Consider the following 8026-nt stretch of genomic DNA (forward strand, 5'->3'; position numbering starts at 1 on the left):
TATAACTTACTTGTAAATAGTGTTTTGAAACATAAAATATTACATCTGAAACATGATAGCTTTAAAATTTTTGAATTTTTGAATTTGTGAATTTCTAATGCAGGCCAAGACAGTTTAAGATGGCTGTTTGTAGAAGATAAACATCTTTCTTCTTTCTTTCTTTCTTTCTTTCTTTCTTTCTTGCTTTATGACTGAATTAGACACATCAACTGACAGTGTCTTAAAAATTCAGTGTTTATGGTGCAAAATGCCAAAAAGTCACTCAAAGCTACAAAATCACATCAAAACAAGGGGGGAAAGCATAAATAAAATGACAATTAGGCAAATTCTCATTAAAGTAATGCATCTCTTATTTTTTTACTGATTATTCTCATTAGTACTAATGAATATTCTCAGTTTACAATTTTAGAGTAAAACTGATTTTTTTTTTGCATTTTCAATCAAATCAAATCAAATTAAATAAATCCTAAATGCATTATGTAGAAACACTTTAAAATATGAGAAATTACTGTTTTATTATTTCATTATGTGTATAAGTTTGTGAATAAAAACAAACACACACACACACACACACACACACACATTTAACAATTAATTGTAATTATAAAAAATGTAATACTAAATACATATTATTAATAAATAAATACATATTCTGTCAACTTAAGTAAAAAGGTAAATATATTTTATTAAATAATAATTAAAGTATAATCGTTTTAATAGAGTGACAGTGCAAAACCGATTATTTAATCTTGTAAAATATTTAATGTTACTGAATATTTTGAGAATATATGGTTCATTATATTGAATTATAATCAGTTGGGTGCTTTTCTGTGCAAATTTTGATGCATGCAATTAATTGTGTTATTTGACTAAAAATTAAACAATAATTCACAAAATAATTTGTTTTAATGCGGTGACAGTGTAAAAACCATTGATTTAATCTCATAATTTTCTCTGCAAATTTGATGTATTAATTGTGTTTAATTCAATTGGCACTGGATACTGGCATATCATTTAATTTATTAATCTGGTTGTAATTTTTAATCGATTTACAGCCCTACTTAAAGTGTGGCTACTTGTTAGTAGTTACTGCCCACCACAGTTTTCAGGGGCACAAGCAGAGTTTCTGGATGACTTGTTGCTGTTGTCCATTTGGAGTTCAAATTACTGGAGCAGAGTCCAGACATCCTCCATTCATACAGTTTGTATAGCCACGCCAGAAGGCAAGTAGTTCTCTGCAGCCCAGATATCATCTAGCGACGACAAAGATTCCTGTGACATGAATCTCTCTAAGCGACCGATTTAACCGTCTCCAGGGAGGACGCCACAATGCCAACACTGAGAGAACGATACCTTGACCTACCAACACAGGCTTAATTTCTGCAAGTTTTGTATTTGAAATATTATGAACATTTAAATGCAAACAATCAAAACTGTCCGTGCCCAGCACCAGAACCTAAAAGAGACATTCATTACTGTCAAAGGCAAAAGCATTACTGTTTCTAAACAACAAATCAAATCTGGGCTGGCAGTGATATTACAGTTTGCTGCTGTGAGAGTTTTCATAGCGTAAACAATCCCTCAGTCAAGAGCAGACAGTCATCTTGTGTGGGCTCTTATGAAGTCTGCACTGTTCACGTCGTCCTACCCCACGGTATCAGTTAGTCAGATTCAGTGTTTCACTCTTGTTTTTGCTTTTGCTTTCAGTTTTACTAATGAACTGTAACTGTATATAAATAACTATGCGTATATAACTGATATGTGTGTGTGTGTGTGTGTGTGCGCGCATGTGTGTGTGTGTGTGTGTGTGTGTGAGAGATGTATAAATGAGGTGCACGTTAGTCTTTTCGTCATGTTAAACTGTGTCACAACAAATTCATCTTGATAATGTCAACCAAAAATTATTCAGCTGTTAAATTTTAGTACACAATTAGATAATACCAATTTAGGTCAACTAATTACCGAGCAATGCTTAATTTTGTTCAGTCTGAGGTGTAAAAAGCGCATTAGCAATTAAAGAAAAAAAAACACATAAGCAAAACATGGTCAGGTCAAAGTCTTTTGATTCCAAATTTTACTGGTATGAAGAATTTTTGACTATAATATGTCACAGTTCACTTTATTTTGCTATCCTCACTTACATTTATGAACTATAGTGTCCTGCACCCACTAGTAAAACAAATATCAAAAATTATATCTGGGGTCTGAATAATTTTTGGTTTGACTGTATAGAATCATAAGTTTACAATTTTACATAATTTACAATATTATGTTACATACATGTTAATATACATAATATAACACACATATAACAGTTTAATTTAAATAATTTGCTTAAATAAAAATGTACAATTATTGTTGTCTTTAAAATATCACACTTAATTTCTCAAACAGTATAACATGATTTTTATACATGAAAACATATAGCTGCCAATATATTTAATTAAAATGCTAGAGATTTTGGGTTCTGTTCCCAAAACACGAGTGTGGTTTGAAAGCAGTCAAAAGTAAATTGTGAAAATGAACCAATAATAATGCCTATAATTTGCCTATTATAATATCATGCATTTCCCATTGCTGTAAGTCATGTTAAAGTTGAAGCAATTAATTCTTCTGGCAGACAGATGCGATGATTTCCGTGCGTGTTTTAATGAATCCAAAAACAAAAAGAAAACATGTAAGCTGGCATCAGCTCCTCATGAGTCGTTACCTAGTGACAGCAGTAAACAACTGCCAGTAATATTCACATTCATAACAATTGTGCCGTGGTACGGAATCAAATAATACGCAACAAAAGCTGTCGCTGGGGCGGTACCTTTTTAAAGGGTATACCTTTAGCATATTAGTACCTTGAAGGTATATATTAGTACCTAGTACCTTTGGAAAGAGTACTGGCCCAGTGGCAGCTTTTGAGCCTTTATTTCTGAGAGTGTATGAACCACATTCAGGGTTGGATCAAGAGTGAAAATAGTCATAGTCAAGCTTAAGAAAAAGTCTCATAAGCTATCTAAGAAATAAACTTGTTCCCTAGTTGTTCCTGCAAGGTCCTTTCCATCAAACATTCTGTGGGAGAGATACTTTAACTCCTGCCGTCTTGTTGACGCCATACAAAATGAAAGTGTTTCAAGGGATCCTTCAAAACTCTCTGCTGTTCTCACGTTGAAAGAGACGAGATGAACAGCAGGGTCAATCCCCTTCCCCCATCCCAGGCCTACAGCTCAGGGACTCCATCTACGGAGAAGGTACCTATCAGTTCCCTGCTCATTTGTATAATGTCGGGTCACGGATGAAATTGAGTCTTACATGGGGGATTGAAGTTTTAATTCAGGCGCTGCGCTTTGGGGCTTCAGCCCGGCCTTTTCCGCCCACTCAACACCCAATCAATTAACGGAGAAAGAGGCTCCTGTCTCCTGAAGTCTGCCCGTCACAACGGAGAACGTGTACTGTCAACTTCCAGCTGTTGTTTGCTTGTGTTTAAATATGGATGATATACCTGTGAAACGCTGTAGATAACAAAAACTCGCAGTCACATCACAGATGTATGCTAAGTAGGATTAGCAGCATGAATATCATTTTGCATAACTGTCCGTCATCCACACAACACGTTTCTGCGGTATCTGTGGCCCGAGGCTACGGGATCAGATGTTTTTCGTCATACCGCAGTTGCACTGCGCATCTGTCAGGTGTACTAGCGCGCTAACCACCTATGACTATCCCCCACGATTCTCGCCTCGGGTGACTGGCGGTAAATGAAGTCAGCAACTTTGAGCTGTGCCTGAGGGAGACGGCAAAATAACAGCAACATAACATACGGACAACATAAAGCCAACATGATGGGTGGCCCGTGGTGGATATGTCAGAGCGAACGCTGCTCTTCTCTGAATGCTAGATTACTTTGACTTGAATAAATGTACCTTCAGATGTGATGATTCGTTTTAAGCTGTCACGGACATATTGGCATCATCAATTTCACAGGAAGAGATTTCACAGACCTACAGTATAATAAATTTTAACATTTGCATCACATACTTTGCTCCATATGTATGGATTTTGTGGCATAGTAAACTTGCTCAGTAGCGCACCTGGTACGGCATTATCAGGTTAACATTACCAGCTTTTGTTAACAACGTGATTTTCAAACATGACAAAGCATTAGCTTTTTAGCATCACTCAGCTTACATTTCATTTCTGAACTGTGGCAATGCATACAACCAAAGCAATAAATCGTTGGCAGATTCACATGCATCTGCTTCGGATAAAACCGAACACACTTTTAGGGCCAATCACCAAGAATTTCATGTCCGATTCGTTACAATATGTACAACAATCAATGAAATAAAATGTTGTTAGATTCATGTTCATCTGATTTGGATAAATCTGAACACATTTTTAGTGCCATTTACTAGACATTTTATTTCCGAACTGTTGCAATACATACAGCAACCAACATAATTAACATTTGCTAGATTCACGTTCATCTGTTTCGGATAAATCTGAATGTGCTTTTAGCGCCACTCACCGGCCATTTCACTTCCTAACTACTGGCATACGTATGGCAACCAATGCAATAAAACACTGCTATCTGTTCAACTGCTTTGGATAAAACCGAACACACATTTAGCACTTACCAAACATTGAATTTCTCAACTGCTACAATACAACAGTCAACGTAATAAAACATTTACAGATTCACTTTTATCTGTTTCAGATAAATCTGAAGGTTATTTTAGCGCCACTCATTCGACATTTCATTTCTGAACAGTTGTGACAAATACAAGAACCAACATAATAAAATGCTGGCAGAATCATGTTTGTCAGTTTTGGATTAATCTGAATGAGCTTTTAACATTACTCACGAGCCATTTCATTTTCGAACTCCCGCGATCTGTACAAAAACCAACATAATTTAACTTTTCCAGATCTGCTTCGGATAAAACCAAACACACTTTTAGCGCCACCCACTGGACATTTAATTTCCGAACTGCCGTGATACGTACAACAAACAATGCAATAAGACACTACCAGATTCACATTCATCTGCTTCAGATAAACCCGAACATACTTTTAGCACCACTCACTGAACATTTACTTTCCGAACAACGATCAATGTAATAAAATACTGGCAGATTCACATTAGTCTCTTTCAAATAAATCTGAACGTACTTTTAGCACCACTCACCAGACATTGAATTTCGAAACTTCCGCGATACCTAAAACAAGCAACATAATTGAACTTTTCCAGATTTGCGTTAATCTGCTTTGGATAAAACCGAATACACTTTTAGCGCCACCCACTGGACATTTTATTTCTAAACTGCTGTGATGTGTACAACAACCAATGCAATAAAACGCTGCCAGATTCACGTCCATCTGCTTCGGATAACACTAAACGCAAAGTCAATGTAATAAAACATCGTCAGAATCACGTTTTTTTTTTTTTTTTTTTTTAATCTGAACATGCTTTTAGCGCCACTCACTGGACATTTCATTTCTGAACTGCCGTGATACATACAATAGCTAGCATAATAAAACGTTGTCGCGAAATGTGCAAGTAGCAACGTATTATCTTTTTTTGCAGAAATGTCATCACAGTAATACATATCCCTTCCTGGTAATGGTATGCCTTTATTTGGCAAGAACTTCCGCGATCAAAAGTGGCCAGGAACTGGAAGGCAGTGTGAGTTTTGTGTGCATGTGTGTTGGGAGGGGTGTTTGGCTGGCTTGTAACTGTGTTTGACCCCTTGCCGGGCCATGGCTAATGCAAGTGTGGGCTAGTGAATGGACCGAGGTCAGTGCCCAGTGACACATGACCTGCCACGGTTAATTCCAGCCGAACAATGGATCCGGCCCTGCCGGGAGATCATGCCATTACACCTCGATGCCAAATTAATTGTTTGTTTTCATGGGCCGCTCTCGCGCTGACCCTGCGGTCAACTTGCTTTAATAACATTCAGTGTTAACCTGGGAAAACGTAGAGTGCAATACAGTCCAAACACGGATGGAGCTCAGGTTTGTCAGGACCTTCTCTACTCTGTCGCAAATGGACTCTCGGTGTTTGCTCAAAAACCATCAATTACGTGAGGTAATATCCTTTTTCACAAATAGTACTTGAGAAGTGACCGCAAACACCAGAATGTGTCCAAATATAAATGCAGGTAGAGGTAAAAGGAAGCAGTGGAAGCTGCTGGAGAGCAGCGTGTCACAGCACTTTGTGTTTAAATAAAGAGACTGTTGAATGCGGAGTGCACAGCGCTGGCCTGGGAGCTTCGAGAGCCAGAGAGACAGTTATGTGACAGAGTTTCAGCACCGCAGGGCTGCCACATTGATACTGCATAAGAGGTTTACAGTTACACCTTCCCTTACTGTATTGTATTCCAATGGGACGCCCTACGCTAAGATTAATTATGACTCATATACTCATTTACATACAGTGCAGTAGGAGGCAGAGGCATAACATATTTAGGCGTACACACTTCCTCTGCATTATTCAGAAGTTGTCTATCAATAAAGGGTTTCAATGAGTTGAATTTTAAGATTCTTAAACTTTTTGTATGTATTAATTTATTTAAAAATGCATCAAAAATGTGATTCATGCATATCATTACTTGAATACACCTTCACTATGATAAACGTGTTTTAATTTTCTCATTGAAAAGTTATCTTCTTTTTCTTTTTTTTTTTGGTTGGAAATGTTCAAAATGTCAGGGTGATGCAACTGTTCTCCTGATATCATAAATTCCTCAAAGTAAACCCCACTTAATTAATTTGACATCATTTATTATTATTTATTTAAAAAAGAAATGGCAAGAATGCTTTACTGCTTATTAATAATTGAAAACGTCTGTCATGTGGTGCAACCAACATATGTAGGAAAAAAATATATAAAACAAAATTATGTTAGCAAATCTTTCAAAATAACAGATAATTTGGTAATTTTAGGATAATACAGGTTAGTTCAGCTTCTAAAATGTCATATGGTGTGATTTCCCCCAAAACATGTAATGGCATTTATTATTAGTTCATGATCTTTAGGAAGAAAAAAAAACTTACCTCAAAAAGTAGAACTAAAAAACAGATGTGTATATTCAAATGTATTCAGAAGGGGTAATAAAATATAATACGTCTTACTTAATGGTCATACCACATGACATTTTTAGAATCATTACATTTAAACACTTTTCAAGACCTTGTAAAACCAGCATACATGTAAAAAGTAGATTATTAAAAGTTGTTCCTTTTGTATAATGCATTTTAATGTAATTACTTACATTATATGCCATAATCAATTGCATATATCAATATTTGCAAAGAAAAAAAACATCCCAATATTGTGATAGGTGAAACAAACAAACAATGAATTGACATTGAATTTATTTCCATATCATTGAACATAAGTCACTGACCTATAGTTCACAGCAATACATTTATGATTGTGAGTATTTTGAGTATGAGTATTACTAACAAAGTAACAAATACATTTTCAACCAGTATCGTGACAAAGCATCTTTTATCACATGCAAAGCTTCACAGACACATGAGCTAATCAAAGACTCTCTTAAACTGGCTTAAAAGTGCAGCTAATTTTAGTGAATCAGTTAATTTGGTTGTTTCATTTCAATTAATCAATTCAAATAAATGATTCAATGACTCATTAGAGTCCCTCTGTCTTTTTTGTTGCAAAATATGTAATTAGAAGCTTCTGTGTCTTCAACTTTGCTCTGTAAACGTTTTGTTGTGTAGTATTTTGTTTTTATATTCTGTTTACAGTGGTTTAAAACTGGAGTAGTGTACTTAAGTTCTTTTAACTTGGGCAATTTGACTGAAGCTTCATTATAAAACTATATTTTTTTATTTTTAGATAAACATTTAAAATGCATTAAATCTATCTCAAAAACCAAATAAAGCAATCGACAAACATTTTAAAATGATATCTTACATTGATTTGTCAAACATAAAAAAAAAGTACGGCATCAAAGAGAGACATTACTAATCATTTTTAAAGGCAATCAGTTATCTTGCATTAAAA

Source organism: Sinocyclocheilus anshuiensis, unplaced genomic scaffold (assembly GCF_001515605.1).
Source record: "Sinocyclocheilus anshuiensis isolate Anshui unplaced genomic scaffold, SAMN03320099.WGS_v1.1 scaffold988, whole genome shotgun sequence".
NCBI lineage: Eukaryota > Metazoa > Chordata > Actinopteri > Cypriniformes > Cyprinidae > Sinocyclocheilus > Sinocyclocheilus anshuiensis.